The following is a 20,785-nucleotide window of genomic DNA, read 5'->3' as shown; positions in this document are numbered from 1 at the left end:
CAAAACAATAACAACAGGGGAGACATGCACTGTCTCTAACCTAGATGGAAATGTGAACAATGCATTTCTACAGAGTGGGTAAATGGCTGCTGATCTATAGCCTTGCCTGTGTTTAGTTGTGGTGTGTGCAGTGACATTACAAGTTCTGGTACCAAATAGAGACAGGACAGGAACATGGCTTAGGTCACCTCCCAGAAAGAATCTTGGGAACTGCAGCTTGTTAAGAGTGCTGTGGTTCTGGTGGTAGTAAACTACAGTTCCCAGGGTTCTTAGGCGAAGTCGTGTGCTTTAAATGTATGGCGTGAATGTGACCTCGGAAGAAGTTCACAGTTCAGTAGGAAGAGTGAGCAAAGCTGTTTCCGGAGGCCCTGCACTCTCCTCAAGCTTTTGAAATTTTAACTACCATATACAGTGTTGCCTCAAGTTACATATGCTTCAGGTTACAGACTTCACTAACCCAGAAATATTACCTCGGGTTAAGAACTTTGCTTCAGGATGAGAACAGAAATCGTGCTCCAGCGGCGCTGCGGCAGCAGGAGGCCCCATTAGCTAAAGTGGTGCTTCAGGTTAAGAACAGTTTCAGGTTAAGAACAGACTTCTGGAACGAATTAAGTCCTTAACCTGAGGTACCACTGTATGCAGTTTCCAGACACAGTTTTTAACTGATAGGAAATGGCAGGTCACCCAACTGGGGGTGAGGGACACAGGAAGCGTCCTTGGGAGAAGAAAGAAGCATTTCACTTGCTTTTAAAATGCAGTATTTAATGCTGTCTACCACCAACACTTTAAAAGGGGCAAGACAAATTCATGGAGGAAAGTTCTACCAATGACTATGAGCCATGGAAATGTCTGTACAGAACTTCTGTATGCTGCCACTGAATATCCAGCTGTTGTGGAGCAACATCAGCACTGAATGGGGTCTTTGTACTTCTGCTTTGTGGGCTTCTTTGAGGCACTTGGTTCACCATTATGGAAAGCAGGAATATTGCATTACATAGACCTTTGGTTTGACCCAGCAGGGATCTTTTAATGTTCTAATGCAGGGGTAGCCAACTTGGTGCCCTCTAGATGTTGTTAGACTACACCTTCCATCCTCCCTGACTATTAGCTATGCTGGCTAGGACTGACTGGAGTCCAATAACTTCTCGAGGATGCCATGTTGACTAACCCATTTCTAATTGAAGTCTTGCTATGCAAACTACATGGGCAATGTGAAAGTGGGAGAACTGACCCTTTTCACTAAGGTGGGTGTTGGAGTCTGCTTCAGAGGCATTTGGGAGAAGTTCGTGTCTCTCCTGATGTTCCATAAAGAGGCCTTCCTTGCATTTAAAATCATTTGGATTTTCTCTTGCTTCTGTAGAGATGAATGTTTAAGTGTACATGTGCAAAAGCTGCCTATTTGAGGCTATTCAGTCTTCTGTTTACTAGCCCATGTGGTAAGCCAGTTTGGGCAGGAGTACCTGAGTTACAAGAATCACGCCAGCACAATCATCTCAAACCGTCCCTTCTGCTTTTTCACACACACACACACCCCCTTTGAAATTTCAAATTCCAGTTTGTGGACAAAGTCCTATCTATCTGAGAATATAGATCTCCGACCACTGACCAAACTCCATTCCAAGCAACTACCTAGTTATGCTTCTCCCCAGGCTCTGACATTCAGTGCTTGGAGCTGCAGGAAAGGTTTGAGAACCAGCTATTCATGCCTGAGCAGCTGTGCACCTTTGAAGAGTGGATCTGGGGGCCCATGTTTTGTGGCTATGGAAGAGGATAACCTTCTGATCACCAGTAACCAACCAGGTAGGAAGATCCTTGTCGCCTGTAGTTCCAAAAAGCCTCTAATTCAAAGGAAAGAGCCGAAAGCGTCTATTGTGCTTGAAGTATTCATTTTGGGCCACTGGTTAAGATTAAAAAAGGAAAACAATGTAGAAGGGTTTGGCTACTGAAAGCCAAAGAGATAGGAAGCAAGGAACTCCAGTTGGAGACATTTGATGTAGTTAACAGATAACTCTCCAGAACAGCTTTCTCGCTCTCATCCCTTCTGATTCTCCCCAGATTAGTTCAAACTTACTTTTGTGCTAATCATTTCTCGGCCTGTTTATCTTGCATTAAAAAATTAACAGAGAATAGTTTACTGCATGACTTGCTAACAACTGCAAGAAATGGCACACAAAGCTGCCAGGCTGAATTCTGAGCCCTTGTGCAAGATCTTGCTTTGGATCTAGGCAGCTAAGTTTTCCAAAGTTTTTAAAAAGAATGATTATTCCCTCCCCTCTAAAGTCAATATTTTGTTCCTGCCCCTTTTCCATGACCTGAGTATATATTTGCTCTCCGGCTGTTTCCAAATGAAGCAGATAAAGCCCGCAAAGGCTTGTATTTTGTCAGACATTAGTAAACAGGGATCTTCTTTCCACACCATCAAATCCCGTTTGCCTTTTGCCTGAATTCATGTCTTAAATGATTACAGAGCAGTTCCCTCCCTTCCCCCACATGTTAATAACCACCCCTGTGGAATTCAGCTGAATCAGAAGGATGAAGCACATTTATGGATTACTAGCCAACTGGAAGAAAAGGAAAAAGCAGCAGATATAGGTATCCGGGGGGGGGGGGGTACATCCATGCTGCAGCTCAGAAAGGGGTCAGGTATGCAACTGGTGCAGAACCCGGGCAAAAAGTTCAGGCAAACAGAGGCTTCAACCGCACTGGTTATTCACATGACAGACAAGCAGCGCCAGCCCAGCAGAACAAGTTCACTCACCTCAGGCAGCTGCTCTTCAGTGTTATGAAAGGGCAGCAAATCGTTAGTTGTTGGATTCACTTTATTGCATTTTTACTCCCAGGGTGCTAAAACAACTTGATTAGCCTTGGGTGACATGCACCATGACTATGACACTTCCTGTTTTGTTCCCGGCAGCAAAATATCTTTGGCTTGTCTTACAGATAGGAGCCACTTCAAGGCCAGTGTAGACTCCTCTACAATTTTTATGCCTGGCTTCCAAATGCTAGTGAAAATGCATGTAGAAAATATAGGTCCACCTTTCCTGGTGATGTTCTGGATTAGCACTCCCAAAGCTGAACCAAGAACTCGGGAATCTGTTTTATTGATGTGCCTAAAATCAGAGAGCACACACAGGAGGTCCCTTTGCACCCCCCCCCCAAATATTTGAGGGGTCTGGGTCCCCCCAAAATTTCATGGGCATTCAAATGGTGTGTGCATGCCACGTTATGCAATCGATTATGTGGGACGGGGCTTACCTGCCCTCCCCCAGTTTTATTAAAGTTGGAACCCCTGCACACACACACCCCCCACACACCCTGTCAATGCACTCCCTGCATAGACCTTCCTGTATCAGAAACAAGCAAGGCTGCCAACTTTTTATCTAGCAGGGCTCCTGTGACTAAAACAACTGCACGACAAGCAGGAAATCAGCAAGCAAATATTTCCCTTTCACTGCAGGGTTGCCTCCAGGCTGTCAGCATTTTGCAGGGGGGAGTGAAATGAATACTGGCAATTTAGGTTTGCACAATTCAAGTAGATTCAATCTGTTGCCCTAGTGCAACAAATCCCCTTAGAAATAAATGATGGAAATAAATGATGGGGATATGCACTGAAAAAATTGGGAGGGGGGAATCAATGATTAATAAGTCAGGATGCATATTCATTGTCAAATAACCTCCCTGCAAACAAACAAATCAGAATAAATGCTCAAGAAAGACCGGACATAATCTAACCTCTGCATAAGCTTTGTGCAAGCAAATCAGGATTGAATGCTCACTCAGTAGGTCATCTGGAGGAACCCTGTTAGAAAAAAGCTTCACCAAGTAAATGTTGTGCTTGTCATGTAGTTGTTGAAGAGCAGCCCTGCTAGATAAAAAAAAAGAAAACAGCTGGCAGCCATGAGATGGAATCCCTCCCCTTCTACACTCCATTTCAATGCAAGGTCAACTCGAAAAAGTAAGGAAATATTTAAGTGTAAATGCATTTCTGATACATGGGATATTAGTTGGTTGCTGGAAACTTGTGGGGAATCCACAGTCAATTTTCCTGACGTGGAATTGGATTTGCATAGCCATTTGACTATGTACACAAACAGCAAAATCATCATACTTTACTCATAAGGTCATTTTCTATGGGAAGGATGAAATCACTATTCACAGTCAGCCCCAACAGCTGAGTTGCTGCTGCTTAGCAGGAGGGAGAGTGGCGAGTTCAGTGTGGCGCAAACGGAGCGCTCCTGCTGGTGTGTTTTCACTATGCGGACCTCCCACTAAGCAGCAACTCAACTGTCAGGATGTCAAGTGAGCATTGCTACCTCACAAAACCATCTGTTACTGAGTGTGGCGGCTATGGGGGCTTCCATGCTGTTTCTAGCTGGGATTCTGATGCAAAATTAGCATTTGTTCTATTTGTTCTTTAGATGTCTGTTTGCACTCTACCTGCTCTGTTTTTATGGTGATAAATATTACAAAAGACATGGTAAATCTACGATGCTCATTTCATCCAAAAGAACTCTCTACCTGAGGAAGATGAATATTTTGGAAGCTTAAGGCATGGCCACATGCATCATCTAACTACAATAACTAGGTAAAGGTAAAGGGACCCCTGACCATTAGGTCCAGTTGTGGCCGACTCTGGGGTTGTGGCGCTCATCTCGCTTTATTAGCCGAGGGAGCCAGCGTACAGCTTCCAGGTCATGTGGCCAGCATGACTAAGCCGCTTCTGGCGAACCAGAGCAGCGCACCAAAACGCTGTTTACCTTCCCGCCAGAGCGGTACCTATTTATATACTTGCACTTTGACGTGCCTTTGAACTGCTAGGTTGGCAGGAGCAGAGACCGAGCAACAGGAGCTCAAGTTCTAGGCTCTGTGGTTTAACCCACAGCGCCACCCGCGTCCCTAACTTCAATAATATAAAATAACTACAGCAACCCTATAAGGCAGGAGTGAGGAGCCTGTTTGGCTTGGCGGACCAGAGTTTTATCTCGCCACCCACACTGATGACATCAGGTGATTGATAGGTAAGCTCACCTGTCATTGTCGACTCACGGGGTGGAGGGAGGGACCTGATTTGCCACTTTGTTCCACACAGGGAAGATGCTGGGAAAGCAGCTCCCAACAGGATCAAACTCTTGGGTTGTCAGTTGATGAATGAAGACTTCCACCCTGCTTCTGCAGGGGTAGGGTTGCCGTATTTCAAAAAGTAAAAACCAGGACACCCCAAAAGTTGACTTGCCTAAGTTCCAGGACAAAGCACCATCAATTCCACCTTTGAAATCCCAGTAACGTCCAGAAAAACCTGGGCGTATGGCAGCCCAATGCAGGTGACAGTTTTGCCAGCACCAAGCGGAAGGTGCATCATTCTATTATTACCCTGCATTTTACATGGAGGTGAGAGAGACCAGCTTGATGAAAGCTGCATAGCATATCCCCTCCCCACAACATTTCAAGAGGGAAAATTGGGGCAACCCCCCAACACTGTCGCTCACCCACTTCCTCCTCTCCTTCCCCCCTCCTATCATTGTCCTCTGGCCTTCACCGTTGCCGCCTCAGGAGATGCTGTGCTGGTCCGCACAGCCTAGGGGAAGACACAGCCGCTGTCTCTGCTGCTGGCACCAGCTTGCATAAATGCCGCAACATAAGGAGGAAGAAAAGTAGCAGGGGCAAGTTTATCCCCCCCCCCCCCGCTTTTTTCAGTGTTAACTCACTGACTTGTGCCACAGTGTGGAACCAAAAACCACCTGTCTTTTGGCCCTGCGTTCTGGCGTGGCCAAAGGACAGGAGCCAAAACAGGACATCCCCAGATTGGAATTAGAAGCTGCTAGGGCAGCTTTTATAAATTTGGGGTGTCCCGCTTGGAGGGCATAGCATAGTGAGTTCATGGCAAATGAGAGATTTGAATCTTACGCTTCCCGATTTGTAGCTCAGCCTCTTAGCCATTACATTACACGCCAGCTCTTGCCTCAGTTGTATTAAGGCTTGAATAAATGAAAATCCTTGGGTAAATTAAATTAAACATCACCCATCTTCTTCAAATAGATAAAAATGGTGTTGTGGTAAGGAGAGAGACCACACTGAACCAATTAATCAGTTTGGTAATTGGCCTGGGCAGCGTATTCGGGAATGGAGCACTGACTCCTTGTGTGATAGTGATCCCCCCCACCTTTCAGGTCATATGACTGGTCACTATCCTCTGACATAGTTGTTTGTTCCAGTGTTGAGTTCCTGTGCATTATCTGCTGATCTAGCCTTGGCTGTCTAGACCAATTCTTTCTAGGAGATTCCTGTTTACCTGAAGAGATGTGGTGTTTGCATCTCTTATAAGCAGGTGACCAAGGAAGTGTCAGTGCTACCACAATGACCTTAGCACTGTTTCTTGCAGAGGTTACAACGGCATTGCAAACTTAAACCAGTTTTATGCCTCTTTGACCATCACTGCTTGCTGAAAGTAGGGCTGCCAACTTGTGATTTCATCCTTGTTTTCTAAAATACTGATTATGACTTCTCTGGGCTCCTTCAGAGCACAATGCAAATGGAAATATTAGTAATAGTAATAATGTCTGCAGGGTCTGGGTTTCTGTAAATGGTTCTCTCATTTTGATGGCAGTCTGGTTTTTTCCTTAGAGACCATAATGCTCAGCTGACATTAGTTATAACTAAAAAAATAATAATCATGCACAGAAAGACCAAGAGTAATTTTAGGTTTTAGCTGAAAGCCATGTGTGGAGAACCTGAATTCTGCCACCACACATGCAGTCTTTCCCCATAAAATTTGATTTATAGGTCTTTTATAAATCTCATCTGAAACCTTTCTTTCTTGAACTGTTCTGTTTGGAAGTCGAATAAACACACAAAAGATGCCCTCTTTGGCTGTTCATGACATTATCAGAATCAACCTACGAAGGGGAACTAAAACATCCTCAAAGTGCTGGACGTAATCAAAGGCCCAGAAATAAACAAACACTACCTGAGAAAGGAGAAAGAACAGGAAGTGTCAACCTTGAAAAATATAGGCCCCATTCACACATCACTGTAAGCCATTGTTAATTCTTAATGGTTTACCCTGGAAATGCACAGTGCTGTTTTCTAGAAAAAGAGGTGCCGGAACTCACCATGAACACCTCCCTTGTTCTCTTATAATGGCAATGGCCTATAGAGTTATGAAATGTTAAGATATAGAGTTAAGATAAATGAAAGAGGGTAAGGATTTGCTGATTTGATTATGTAAATGGGAATACAAGAAGGGGAGGTGTGAGGAGGTCAAAAAAACAAGCAAATGAGTTTAAAGTTATGAAAAACGGATTTGTTTTTTAATTTTTTCTTATTTTCTTTTTGTCCTTTGTATGTTGTATTTTTAATTTTCTTTTTTCTTTTTTCATGTATTTTTGTACTTATGTTTTTGTAAAACTTTAATATATATTTCATATACATATATATATATATATATATATATATATATATATATATATATATGCAGGTTTTGGTGTCCTCGGGTGTCTTCCCGTGTAAAAGTTGGGGTGTCTAGGCGACGTTTCGACGAGGTCTCACTCGTCATCTTCAGGCTGGTGCTTTCGGCTTCTTGTTACTGGAACAGAGCGGGATCTCAATGTTTGAGTTCCTATAAATACTGTAGAGGGGGTGTGGTGTCTAGCCTCCAATGTTCTGGGCAGAGAGGAAGTTCCCAGGCTAGTGTGCCTTTTCTTCTTTTGTTCCTTAATTACTTGAGAGATACCTTGAGTGATTTCTTGAGTGATATCCTGAGTACCACTTAGGTGGGTCATTAGGTGTGGATTAGTTGCTAAAGTCTTTGTGTCTTGACCTCTTGAACTTTGTGAAGAGTTTTCCTGAGAAGATGGCTGTATTGCACTTAGTTGTGCTTTGGCTTGGCTTCGTGTATAGGGGCGAGCTGTGGTTTTGTGGCTTGTGTCAGCCAGATCTGTGTAGGGATGCTGCACCCCCCTGCAATCCCTACACAGATCTGGCTGACACAAGCCACAAAACCACAGCTCGCCCCTATACACGAAGCCAAGCCAAAGCACAACTAAGTGCAATACAGCCATCTTCTCAGGAAAACTCTTCACAAAGTTCAAGAGGTCAAGACACAAAGACTTTAGCAACTAATCCACACCTAATGACCCACCTAAGTGGTACTCAGGATATCACTCAAGAAATCACTCAAGGTATCTCTCAAGTAATTAAGGAACAAAAGAAGAAAAGGCACACTAGCCTGGGAACTTCCTCTCTGCCCAGAACATTGGAGGCTAGACACCACACCCCCTCTACAGTATTTATAGGAACTCAAACATTGAGATCCCGCTCTGTTCCAGTAACAAGAAGCCGAAAGCACCAGCCTGAAGATGACGAGTGAGACCTCGTCGAAACGTCGCCTAGACACCCCAACTTTTACACGGGAAGACACCCGAGGACACCAAAACCTGCATTCCTGTACCCGTGAAAATCTACGAAAGCAAATATATATATATATATATATATAATGGCAATGGCCCCACCTGAGAGCTGCTGGAACTGAATTCCAGTGATTTCCAGCTGAAAAAAAGCTGGAAATGCAGATGGCTTCTGATCTCCTCGCCTTTAGCCAGCAGGAGCAGCAAACCACAACTGATGACTTAGCATTTCGTCTCAACCAGAGATTGTGGTTTGCTTTACTCAGACAAACCATGATCAGGAAGCCAAGATGAAACGTTGGCTTTGCATCATGGTTTGCTTGCAGCGAAACAAACCAGAACCCGTGGTTCAGTCATAACAGTATTCAGGAGTGGGGCATTGTTCATGCTGCTTAGAGGGAGATGAACAAAGTGGGAGCCATCCTTGGTTCTATGGGAAACCATCAACTATGGTTTACTGCAGGGCAGGAGAAGCTCACCTAGTGGGGCTGAGCTTACAGCAATAGCCTCCTGGCAGCAGCAGTAGCATTGCTGTCATTTCTCAGCAGGAGTGAGGCGGCAGCAAAGTTGGGGTTCCACTGACAGGAGTTCCAGATTGGCTCCACCGGAGCATTGAAGAGCCCTCAACATCACTGCCTACTTGGTGCCCCCTCTCCCAGTAATCAGCAGCAATGCTGCTGCTAGGAAGTTACTGCTGCAGCTTCACCCCACTGGAGAAACAGTTCTTGCACTGTGGCAGCCAACATGATACCTTCCACATATTTTGGAATTGAACCCCCATCATCCCACCCTGGGATGTTGCCTGGTCTCCTTTGTACTGCCCAGGACTCCTGGGAAGAAGGGCAGAATAGAGATCTCAAATCCTTGGCCATGCTACCTGGGGCTGATGGGAGTTGTGATCCACATTGGCTATCCCTGGTTTACCATGGGATAAGGTGGTCGCTGTGAACAAGCTGAGCAGCAAACCATCTTTTACAATGACCACTCCCCGCTTAAAACGGGAGGCGCCCTTTGCGTGGACGCGTGCAGCCCCTAGATCTGGAGCGGCTCCAACAGCATAGGCTTGGCTTTGCCTTCCCTCAGGTGGGACACCTGGAGGTCTCCGCCTACCTCAGTCAGTTGTCCAATCCCACCTGGGGGAAGCGTTGCCAAGGAGACCAGGCCAGGTAGGGGAGGGATTACCTGCCCACACAATAGAGGGAGGATCTTACCTGGGAATCCTCACTTGGCTCCAGAGCTTCTCCCACCCTACCCACCCTTAGTTAATGTCTTATTTTGTAGGTTAACTTTTCTTCACAGGTTTTGCAGGTTAACTTTTCTTCACAGGTATGCGGGCGCTGCTACGTTAAGGTCGCTGTTAAAGGGCCGGAAAGGAATTTCCCTGCATTGGCAGGTTTCGCCTTTCCCGTAGCAAAACGTCACAACTTTGGCAGTATCAGGCCTTGGGTGGAATCCTTTTGTCCATCTTCCTCTTTGCGGCGGCGATACCAGGGTTCCCCGTTAAAGGGGTTTTCTGAAGGGAGGCTTTGACCATACGCCGAAAGGTCGTCATTGCTCTCCCCTGCGGCGGCGGCGTTACGGGGGCAGCTATCTCTGCTTGAACATATGTTCTCCAGAGCCGGCCCATCCCCCCCCCACACACACTGGATAACCCTGATGCTCCCTAGGTCCCCGGCTGGGGACTGGGGAGGGAGAACGCCCAATGCCTGAGCCAAGGTCTACCCACATTTGAAATTTAATAAAGTTGTGGCCAATTTAATCCCATAGCACGTTGTCTTGAGTCCACATGACGGGGGGACCGCACGGGATCTGGGGACTCCGCCTGTCCACGCAATGGATACACCTTTTCAGCACCGCCTTCCAAACAGCTTATTAATGCTCCAGTACAGAATTTTGTAATAACGATTACAGAAGTATCTTTGATATGGCTACCTTCTTGCTCAGTTACAAGAAGATTTAAATATTCTCTGGTGGCACGTAAATAATAATACTCCTGGTCCCCTCCCCCCACTGAAAAAGTGAAACTGCCAGGCTGATTGCAACTAATGTCACCCAAACCTTTCTTTCCAGGGACAGAAGGCCAATGTTGAAATCCCTGTGTTCAGATATTTCATCCAAGCAATTCATTCCTCTCTTAGCCTATCCACCCAATAAAGTTTTGGTAGGGGAAAAGAGGAAGGGGATTTGAGGGGTCATGGAGTGTGGACAGATATAGTGTAGGTTAGGCCACAGAAAAACAGAGGATCAAGTACAGGCACCCAAAAAACACGTAATATACCCCACAAAAAAGGCAGCTCCACAGACTGATACAATCCCCAATGCATTTCAACAGAACCCTTTGTCAATAGAAAATTTCTGTATAAACAAGAACAAAACGATGCTTCCCGGTTTTGGGGGAAATGGCCGTGGCTTATTTCCAGTCCAAATCTGACAGGAGCCAAGTTGTGGGCCGTGGGCAGGAGTCACCCCTCACTAACTGCAATGCATCTGTAAAAGGGCCAGTGTGATTACAAATCATTTTGGAGCTCTCTGAAATTGTTAGCCCTGGGCCGAAGTAAGCCTGCGGGACTTCAACCATCATTAATCTCCAATGAGGAAGAATAGGAAAGAATTATATGTTTATTTCACTGAAGACAGCCCCTTCCTCTGAAGCATTGGCATATGCTGTGAAGTTGTTTAATCTACTTATTTTTCCGGTTTTCTTTCCTGGGTTGCATGGAGGCCGGGATAGTAGATTAAAACCTTCTACCTCTTCTAACTACCGGTAATCACGCAGGTGTGAATGAGCTACCCAAACAACTTGCAGGGTGGGGGAAAAAGCCCATGTAACCCAAAGCTGCTGAGCCATCTTGAATGAAAGAGCATGTTAGTAGCATAGTATTTTGATCATTCACCACTTGGTTCTCCCAGAAACCATCCTTAGTTAATGCCCCATTCTGCCATAAAATAATTAAATTATATTACAACCATAAAGTGCATAATTTAAGTCAACCAAGCATTTCAACAAATTGGAATATAGTGGCAAGCTGAAGCCATGAACCTTTATAAATCAATCATCAACTGATAAACACAGCAATGATTAACTCCCAGAACTGGTGTCCCCAAAGTTGGTTTATTGAAAACATGCTGAGGGCGGATGATATTGGGTAAGTTAATTGTGGGAGGGGGAACGTTGGCGGGGCATAAACCTAGCATGTGTTTGACGTGATCTGGCAGGGGGGGAAAGCCTAGTGTGAACTGTCCAGAGATCTCCAGTGTTTTTCCTTCTTCTTGCATGAGAATAGTGACTATTACTTGGCATCTCTTACACAGCCTTCCCTGACATTACTCAGCAGTGCAGAAGCTACAACATCAGCACAGTTCCTTCCTGTACAACTAGGGTGCCATCAAAACCTCTGGATCATGTGGAAAGTGCAACTCCAAAAACTGGAGCACCATTCCCATAGGAAACCGACTCCCTTGTGGTGGTCCGGAGCTTCTAAACAGTGTGGGAAGCAGTCATGCAGTCATAGTGGCTCCCTCTACCCTCAGGGAATTGCTGTTGCTCAGTAGTAGAGCATCTCAAATTCAATTAGAGCTGATTCAATGGTGCTGATAATGCCAAAGTTGTAGGTTCAGTCCCCATAAGGGACAGCTGTATATTTCTGCATTGCAACGGGTTGGACTAAATGATCCTCAGGGTCCCTTAGAACTCTGCAATTCTATTATTCTACTTGGAACACTAGCACAACAGGCAGAGGTTTAGGTTCAGCTAGACTTATTACCCCTGGGGTCTCTGTTTTCAAACTGCAGGAACGAAACATAAGAGATTATTTAAATATGTAGCCTGAAGCAACTATACCATACGAATATTCTAAATGTGTTCCTCTTCCCTTAGGGCATGCCAGCACATGATTCATTCTGAGGATGATGTGCTAGAATGAAATCCTTACACTCTGTAGGTACGAAAGGAAATTATTACCAGATTGTTACGGGATGCGCAGCCGATGTAGGCCACAGAATTTGGATCCTGAGTCATAAGAGCAAAGGATTACCTGATATTTCTAGGGATGTGCCCTATATGTGCACTAAAGAGCAGGAAGGCATCAGCAAGAGATATGTCGTGGAATCGGACCATGGAAAGGAAATTCATTTAAAGAGACAGCTACATAGGGTTTTTTTTGTTATTTAAATGAAGGCTCTGGTTCTAAATTTGCAATATTTGGGGTGCATGGGTGGATAACACATTTGCCCTGAGGACTCACTCATGAAGCCTTTCGGCAGCCTTGCACAAAAGCTGCTGCCATGGGAATACCTCTTACAGAAGAGGTAAATTTAGATCTACTCCCATGTGGTTTGGGTTCTCGTCCCCCTCAATTGAAACTTTCTAAAAGCTGAGAATTCAGTCACATCCATTATACAAGCAATGATAGCTTTAGGGCAAAGAGAAGATGCTTGTTTCAGTGAGCAGTTCGAAGGGGGTTCTGGGAGATAGAGACAAAATGGGTGAGTAGCTTCTCCACAGTTCCAGGAACCTCAAACATCTAGAAGAATCTGAAGGCCAAATGGGTTATTGTGATATGTTGGCTTCAGAGAATGTTTGCCCAGAAATTACCGGACAATAAAGGAGCAAAGAAAACTTCCTGCTAATCAGGTTTGAAAACTCAAGAGTACTAATCCTCACAAAAAAAAGCACCAGGCTTGACTCTTCTTTGATAAGTTTAAAGCTGTTAACATGTTTGAAAAAACAATGAATCTGGGTGCTGTTTTCTCCTATGGGGAGGGGACTTTGAGAGGGAACCCCTCTGGGTGTTTCCACATGTAGCATTAAAATGCAAAACATTCCCATGCACTAAATATTTGGGTGCATGTGTGAATGTTGCTGATGTGGGTGGAGAATGAAATTTAAAACTGAAAGATACATTCTAACCAATCAAGATTTTACTTTCACATTTCAGATTCTGGGAGCTTTTCAGTGACATGCACGGAAGTTAGATGTACAACTTCAGGCAACCATTTGCACAATTTGCTTGGTTAAGCTCTGGCAACACTTGAAGGAGGGAAAAACACCCAGTAATACTTTTTCATCCCCAAAAAGGCTGATGGTCAAAATTAAAGTCCTAGTAGGACCCAGTACCTGGTGTTTCCTGAAGGAAATCATAGCCATTCATGTTCCAGATGGACCTGATGGTTCTCCAAAGAGAGAAAGAGAGAGCTAGAGGAGCCTCACACCCCGAGAGGGACTTCTGCCCAGCAAGCAGCATAGGGGTTCTGAGCAGGGAGCCATGTTCTGTCTGACTAAGCAAAAGAGAAGCCAGCTGGAGTGTGGGCTGCAGGGCTAAGATAATCCCCTTAATGCCAGTCACAATGAGATTTGATTGGAGGCAGGAGTTCATGCTGTGGAGTTTAAGGAGTGCTGCTGAGTGCTGGAACAGGTTTCGTAAGGTAGCCCCAAGAGCTGTGCTACTGTGGCCATGTCCCATGACCACTCTGTGCTGAACAGACCACTTTTCCAAAGTGGCTGCTGCTGAATATGCACTCGCGTCTGCATGTGATTCATGTGGAGTCAAAGAGTTTAAATGTAATAAATACATAGCATGTCTGCAGCACTTTATCTCAGAGAACAGCCACACCAAACGTTTAAAGCACAGGGTTTCTCCCAACGAATTTGGGTCTGTTAAGGGTGCTGGGAAGGTTAGCTCTGTGAGAGGTAAACTTCAGTTCCCAAGATTCTTGTAGGGGGAGGCATGTGATTTAAATGTTTTGAGTGGATGTGGCCAGTTATATTTACATACCTTCCAACATTTCTCTGATGAAAATAGGGATGTCCTATTCAACAAAACCAAGAAGTTTATTATTTATACCCCACCCATCTGGCTGGGTTGCTCCAGCCACTCTGGGCAGTTTCCAATATATAAAAATACATGCTAAAACATTAAACTTTTTTAAAAAAAAATAACTTCCCTATACAGGGCTTCCTCCAGATGTCTTCTACAGGTTGTATAGTTACTTATCTGCTTGGCTCAGGGGTTGCATAACTCCATACCCTCCAACCTTTCTCCAATGACAATAGGGACATCCTAAGGAAAAGTGGGATGTTCTGGGATCAAATCAGAAACCAGGATGGCTTCTGTAAATCTGGGACTGGAAAATAGGGACACGTGGAAGGTCTGATACTGCTGTTTGCATGTTCAGTAGGTGTGCAAAGCCACTCTGTTGTTTGCACATAAAGGCTTCTCACATGCTGGCAGAATGAGTTGCAGGTGAGGGAGCTAGACTGTGCAGCTGAATTGCACTGATGCAAAAGGATGCTCTGTTGTGAAAATGGCTTAACTGGTGTTTTTTTAAGGGTTGGGCTGAATTCAAACCAGCCCTTTATCCACATCCCTAGGGTTTCCCAGGGCCCACTGCAACCACACTGTATATTATTGTTCCTAGTTTCCCATCCCAAATGCTTTTCGACAAGGGGAAGAATTTGACTTGTGTGTCTAGGGCATCAGCACTTCCAGTTTTTGATGATATACAACAATACCGAGAGCAGATAAGGCAGTTCCTTTCTCGCTTACTGGAAAGCTTTCTGCTGGCATGGAGATGGAGATATGCCACCCAAGCCAAACACTTCTTTGCAGGTGTACATGCAGGTGGGGGTGCCATGGAAGTTTTTAAGCAAAGGCTGGATGGCCATCAGCCATGGATGCTTTAGTTTAGTTGCTATTCCTGCATTGCAGGGGGTTGGACTAGATGACCTATGGGGTCCCTTCCAACTCTACAATTTCTTGATTCTATGAACCCTCTTTTTGCACAAGCAAGCTGCAGTCTGCAGAAAGGGGAAATGAACGCTGTTGGAGTGTAATGATTTGGAAATGAATAAAATGTGGCTTCTGTGCAAGGGGATGAATTGATACTCCAGAAGGTGTGAAAAAGGAATTATTCAACTGAAGACACCAACAGTGCAAACTTATGCGCACCTAGTCCAAAGTCAATCCAATTGAGTTCAATGGGGCATGCTCCCAGCAGGTATATGGGTCTATGACAGCAGCCCAACACCACAGTTCTTTAAATCCCTATTCAACAGTAAGTTTCCGAACACAATTCAAAGTGTTGGTGCTGACCTTTAAAGCCCTAAACGGCCTCAGTCCAGTATACCTGAAGGAGCGTCTCCACCCCCATTATTCTGCCCAGACACTGAGGTCCAGCGCCGAGGGCCTTCTGGCGGTTCCCTCATTGTGAGAAGCAAAGCTACAGGGAACCAGGCAGAGGGCCTTCTTGGTAGTGGCGCCCGCCTTGTGGAACGCCCTTCCAGCAGATGTCAAAACGATAAACAACTACCTGACATTCAGAAGACATCTTAAGGCAGCCCTTAAGGCAGATATTTTACTGTATTTTTGGTTTCTATGGAAGCCGCCCAGAGTGGCTGGGGAGACCCAGCCAGATGGGCGGGGTATAAATAATAAATTATTATTATTATTATTATTATTATTATTATTATTATTATTATTATTACTATTATATAAGTCTCACTGAATTCAGTGGGGCTGCTCCCGGGTAGATATATGCACATTCCATGAAGCCACATTGCACTAAATGGGACTTACTTCCCAGTAGGCATGCATAGGATTTTACTGTAAGGCTGCAATGCTTTGCACACTTACCCAGGAGTAAAGGTAAAGGGGCCCCTGACCATTAGGTCCAGTCGTGACCAACTCTGGGGCTGCGGCACTCATCTTGCTTTATTGGCTGAGGGAGCCGGCGTACAGCTTCCGGGTCATGTGGCCATCATGTCTAAGCCACTTCTGGCGAACCAGAGCAGCGCACAGAAACGCCGTTTACCTCCCCACCGGAGTGGTACCTATTTATCTACTTGCACTTTGACGTGCTTTCGAACGGTATGTTGGCAGGAGCAGGGACTGAGCAACGGGAGCTCACCCCGTCACGGGGATTTGAACTGCCGACCTTCTGATCGGCAAGTCCTAGGCTCTGTGGTTTAACCCATAGCGTCACCTGCATCCAGGAGTAAGCCCTATTAAACATACTCAACTCACGTACAAAGAGGTGAATCTCGCTGAACACAACGTGGCTTCCTTCTGAGTAAACACATTTAGAATTGCAGACAGAAAACTCTTCTTATTCCAGTATGAGCTATGTAACTATGCAAATGAAATTACATTTTTAATATTAGAGTTACTATTTTTGCAGTTACCCATGAGTGTGCTTTATTGTATTGTGATTTTATGTTTTACTGTTGCAGAAAGATGGGATAGACATTTTAATAAATAAGGAGTGCAGAAATCCATGGATATTAGTAGGCATGGTCCTTGCCAAATGTATGCAAATATTCATTTAACGTGCCTATTGGCAGGAATATGTTTTAAGTTAAATGCTACTAAAAAGTAGCTGGTAGGGTTCCTCTCTCAGCTTCCTTTTGTTGACTTCTCATCGCCCCCTAGTGACAAGTCATTGAATCCAAGTAACTTTCCCTTTTCCATGAAAGGCGACTTCAAACTGCAGGTACAATACAGAGCCACCCCACAGTTGCCTCTTATGATAAACTCAGGGATGTACAAAATATGCACAAATATGTCAGGTGCGAAGATGGTCTGCAAGCATGTGAGACTCAATATAGTTCTGTGTCTTTCCTGCTTGTTGCTCACATTTTTATGGCGAACATAGCAGGTTTTTTAAAAGTAAATCCTTAATAGCATGCGTGTTATAAGTGTGTGGTTTTTTCCACTGGATGCCCATGCACAAAGAGCATAAACAAGCTGCTGTCAAGTCCTACTTATTAGTGTTATAAAGTAGTCATGAATTTGCAACCGTAAAGCCTCTTACACTCGTCTTGAGCTGCTGCGATGTCATGGAATGTTCACAAGTATTTAAAGTGCTCGGGAAACAATCTGTTGGAATATTCATTGTCCATTTTGAGGAAGGAAAGGGAATGCCAGTTTTGCCTGGAGATATTATTTGTGGGCCATGGGGAGGATAGCAAAGAGCCCCCAGACAGTAAAGAATCTAAAAAGTCATTGAGTGGTGCTGAATTTTACATATAAATTTTAAGTGGCCAGCCAATTCTTTGGCTACAGACTGGTACAACATATTTAGTACTGCTGTTAATTAAGTTTAGTTTTTTTCTGTGAACGCAGGAAGCTGCCAGTGCCCTTTTTCACATGTTACGCTAAGCCAAAGCATGGCTCAGCGAATGTTCAGGCTCCCACAGTGGAGATTGTGACTGCTTTACTCCTCCTCTGGTCATTCTACTTCTGCACTGAACTCAGCCATGCTTTGGCTTAGCGTGTTGTCTGAACTTGGCTCTCTCAAACAAACCACAACTATAAGCCAGGGGTGGGCAACCTAAAGCCCATGGGCCACAAGCAGCCCACAGGGGTCGTTTAACTGGCCCACAAGCCGCCCCCAAACCAAGCCACCCACTCAGCAAGTCCCCCACATGCTGCACTAAACTGGCGCAGCGTGGCACGGGGACTCACTTTCGCAGACGCCGGAAATCGCGGGTGCGCGCAATCTCGCCCACTGAGGGATCTCCACTGGAGTGAACTGGTCCAGGCAAGGTAAACCTTGCCGACCCCTGCTATAAGTGATAAGACACGCCTTGTTTATGGCTTGTGGTTTGTCTGGCGAGAGTTAAACCACAAACCCGGGTTCAGATGCCAAACCATGGCTTCACACAGTGCAGCACAGCAGCAGAGCCACCAAAGAGGAGCAAAACAACCGTTATTTCCTCTCTGGGAACCCACATGTTTGCTCATTCACATTAAGCTATGGTTTGGATTCACGTTACACGTAAACCGGGCCAAATGCTGTCAACTGCTTGATAGTGACACATGGATTTTGAAATAGGTTAGAGCAGTTCTACTTGCCTTAATCTTAAATGATCTCCAAAACTGAAAAGGTGAGCGGATATAACTCTCTCAAAACACACTGGGAATAATGTCTTTTCTTACACAGGTGACTGCTTTTTCCTGTATATATATATATACAGCTGTGATGTCTCTCTCTCTCTTGGAGTACCGTCTGCTGTTATGACTCTCAAACACTCAAGAGAATCAATGCTGTCACCAACAAAGCCAGCCCCACCTATGAGGCAGCGTGAGGTAGCTGCCTCATGAAGTGGAAGCTGAAAGGTGAGTGCTCCTGCAGGAGCCCCACCTGCCCTGCCAACTGTGCTGCCAGCAGAGAAGTGGAAGATAGTGCTGGATGGCTCCATCATTGGTGCTGCTCTGCAGGAACCACTGCACAACCCAGGTAAGGAAGACTGCAGAAGGGCTGCATGTTCCCATGTTAGCAGAAGGGGACACACTGCCCCCTGTTCACCAAGAAAGGAGAAGTTCAGGTTTGACCTGAACTTAACCTGGTGAGACTACCATTATTATTATTATTATTATTATTATTATTATTATTATTATTATTATTCTGGCCTTTGTCTAAAGATCTCAGGGCAGTGTTCAACACATTACAAAACATTCATAATAAAAACCTGTCCATTAGTCTGGAGTCCCAATGGATATTGGAGGTTTAAAAGGTAAAGGGACCCCTGACCAATAGATCCAGTCATGACCGACTCTGGGGTTGTGGTGCTCATCTCACTTTATTGGCCGAGGGAGCCAGCGTACAGTTTCCAGGTCATGTGGCCAGCATGACTAAGCCGCTTCTGACGAACCAGAGCAGCACACGGAAATGCCGTTTACCTTCCCGCCGGAGCGGTACCTGTTTATCTACTTGCACTTTGACATGGTTTCGAACTGCTAGGTTGGCAGGAGCTGGGCCTGAACAACGGGAGCTCACCCCACCATGGGGAATCGAACCGCCAAACTTCTGATCGGCAAGTCCTAGGCTCTGTGGTTTAACCCACAGCGCCACCCGTGTCCCTATTGGAGGATTACTGCTCTGAAAAAAATTATTCCCCCAGCAAGCAGAAGTAAAATCAATTATGCAAACACACACACAAAAACAACCCGCAAACGAGCTGAACACCTCATTTAGATCACAGAGATGGGCTTTTCTTGGTAAAGAATTTTGGTTTTCCCTCTCCACACATCACTGAATAGCTCCAAACTGCCATTTTCTCTTACATTCTCTGCATCCCAATTCAGGAAAGCAGTTTTGAAAACGGACCAAGGAAGAAAGGGGATTTACGGACCATGAGCCTATTCACCCCAGAGTCATGGGTTCAAGCTCCACGATGTGCAAAAAATTCCTGCGTTGCAGGGGGGGGAACTAGATGACCCTCGTGCTCCCTTCCAACTCTGCAATTCCACGATTCTATGTGACATCATTCCTCCTCTTTAATCAGCCCTGCATTTTCAAAGTCTACTCCAAATGACAGCCACTGCCATGGGGTATATTTGCTGCGGGAAGAGATTGCAGCTACACCCAGCGAGACATGCAAGGCACTCAGACATGACACGTGCTTACAAATCTCTTGTCGTGGAGGTATAATTTTCCAAAGACTGTAAGGAGAAGTTGGTGACTGATTAGCAAACGCACATGGAGTCAGTCTTGGGAGGAAGGAGGCCGGTAGGCCCCAGCCGACAGTCTCCATTAGGAGCTTGGGGCTTTGAGCCATAAACCCGGTGAACCAATCTGTGGCGGGTGTCATTTATGTGTCGGCAAACACTCTTAGCGAGGTCTAGTTATTGATTTGGACAGTATAAAAAGGCTGTTGTGCCACTTGTTCAGGTTTGCGCAGGTTTTATGACTCTTGTTCTGAGGAGTGTCAATCTGTTTGGTTTTGCCTTATTCGCTCAGGTCTCTTGTTGACATTGGCTGAGCTAAGTGGTGTGTTTCCACGCCACTCCAGGAAGCCAAATGTTTGGCTGCCTTGTGCTCTGCCTCTACTCCTCCATCCTCCCAATTCCTTGGAGGTTACCTACTGTGTGACACACCCAATCCCCAACCTCAGGTTTTCCAGGCGGAAGGTGGGTGAAAGGTACATTTTCCTTCAGAGTATGAAATGGTTACTCATTCTAGGCATTCAATCTATGATAACTGATCAATGGAAGAAACAGAGGCTTTATTAGACCCGGGTCATGGAACATCAGGATGGCAAAATCCCGGGAGAGAAGCAAGGTCAGCAGCAGCAGTGAGCCAAAAGATAGAAGGGGAGAAGCAAGACAAGACAGAGACTAGGGAGGGGAGCATTTACTCACAGATTTTTCCGACCTGTGAATAGCATGACTACTTTTTAGTAGTTTCTCAGGATTTGAGCATCTGTGAGCAGGGTAAAATATTTGCCCATTTGGAGAGATGGCAGAGGGCATTGCCCTCACTCTGAGCTGGCTTCATGGTGTCATAAAGTCAAATCTGTTTGATTCAAGTAGGTAGTTGTGTTGGTCTGCAATAGTTAAAATAAATTAAATTGATTCTAGTTAAAGACTCTTCCTAAAAACTCC

General features: G+C 45.2%; 1 protein-coding gene and 1 long non-coding RNA gene across 4 annotated transcripts in view; one reads left to right on the top strand and one right to left on the bottom strand.

The window, feature by feature from the left end:
• Positions 1-20,785, bottom strand: part of HNF4A (hepatocyte nuclear factor 4 alpha) — a 70,097-nt gene that overhangs the window by 39,027 nt on the left and 10,285 nt on the right. The gene's annotated exons all lie outside the window — the stretch shown is intronic.
• On the top strand, positions 1,627-19,975 carry LOC310847990. 3 transcript variants are annotated; one of them, XR_014566094.1, is made up of 5 exons: positions 1,627-1,800; positions 11,179-11,267; positions 12,280-12,343; positions 18,436-18,638; positions 19,487-19,975. It is a non-coding gene; the product is annotated as an uncharacterized lncRNA (long non-coding RNA). The 3 variants fall into 3 exon arrangements; XR_014566092.1 differs by lacking the exon at positions 11,179-11,267 and having other exon boundaries at positions 12,280-12,339; XR_014566093.1 differs by lacking the exon at positions 11,179-11,267.

The sequence above is a fragment of the Podarcis gaigeae genome (genome assembly GCF_964106915.1).
Source record: "Podarcis gaigeae genome assembly, chromosome: 6".
Lineage (NCBI taxonomy): Eukaryota > Metazoa > Chordata > Lepidosauria > Squamata > Lacertidae > Podarcis > Podarcis gaigeae.
The sequence above is the reverse complement of the archived record's forward strand: the minus strand, read 5'-3'. Positions and strand labels throughout refer to the sequence as shown.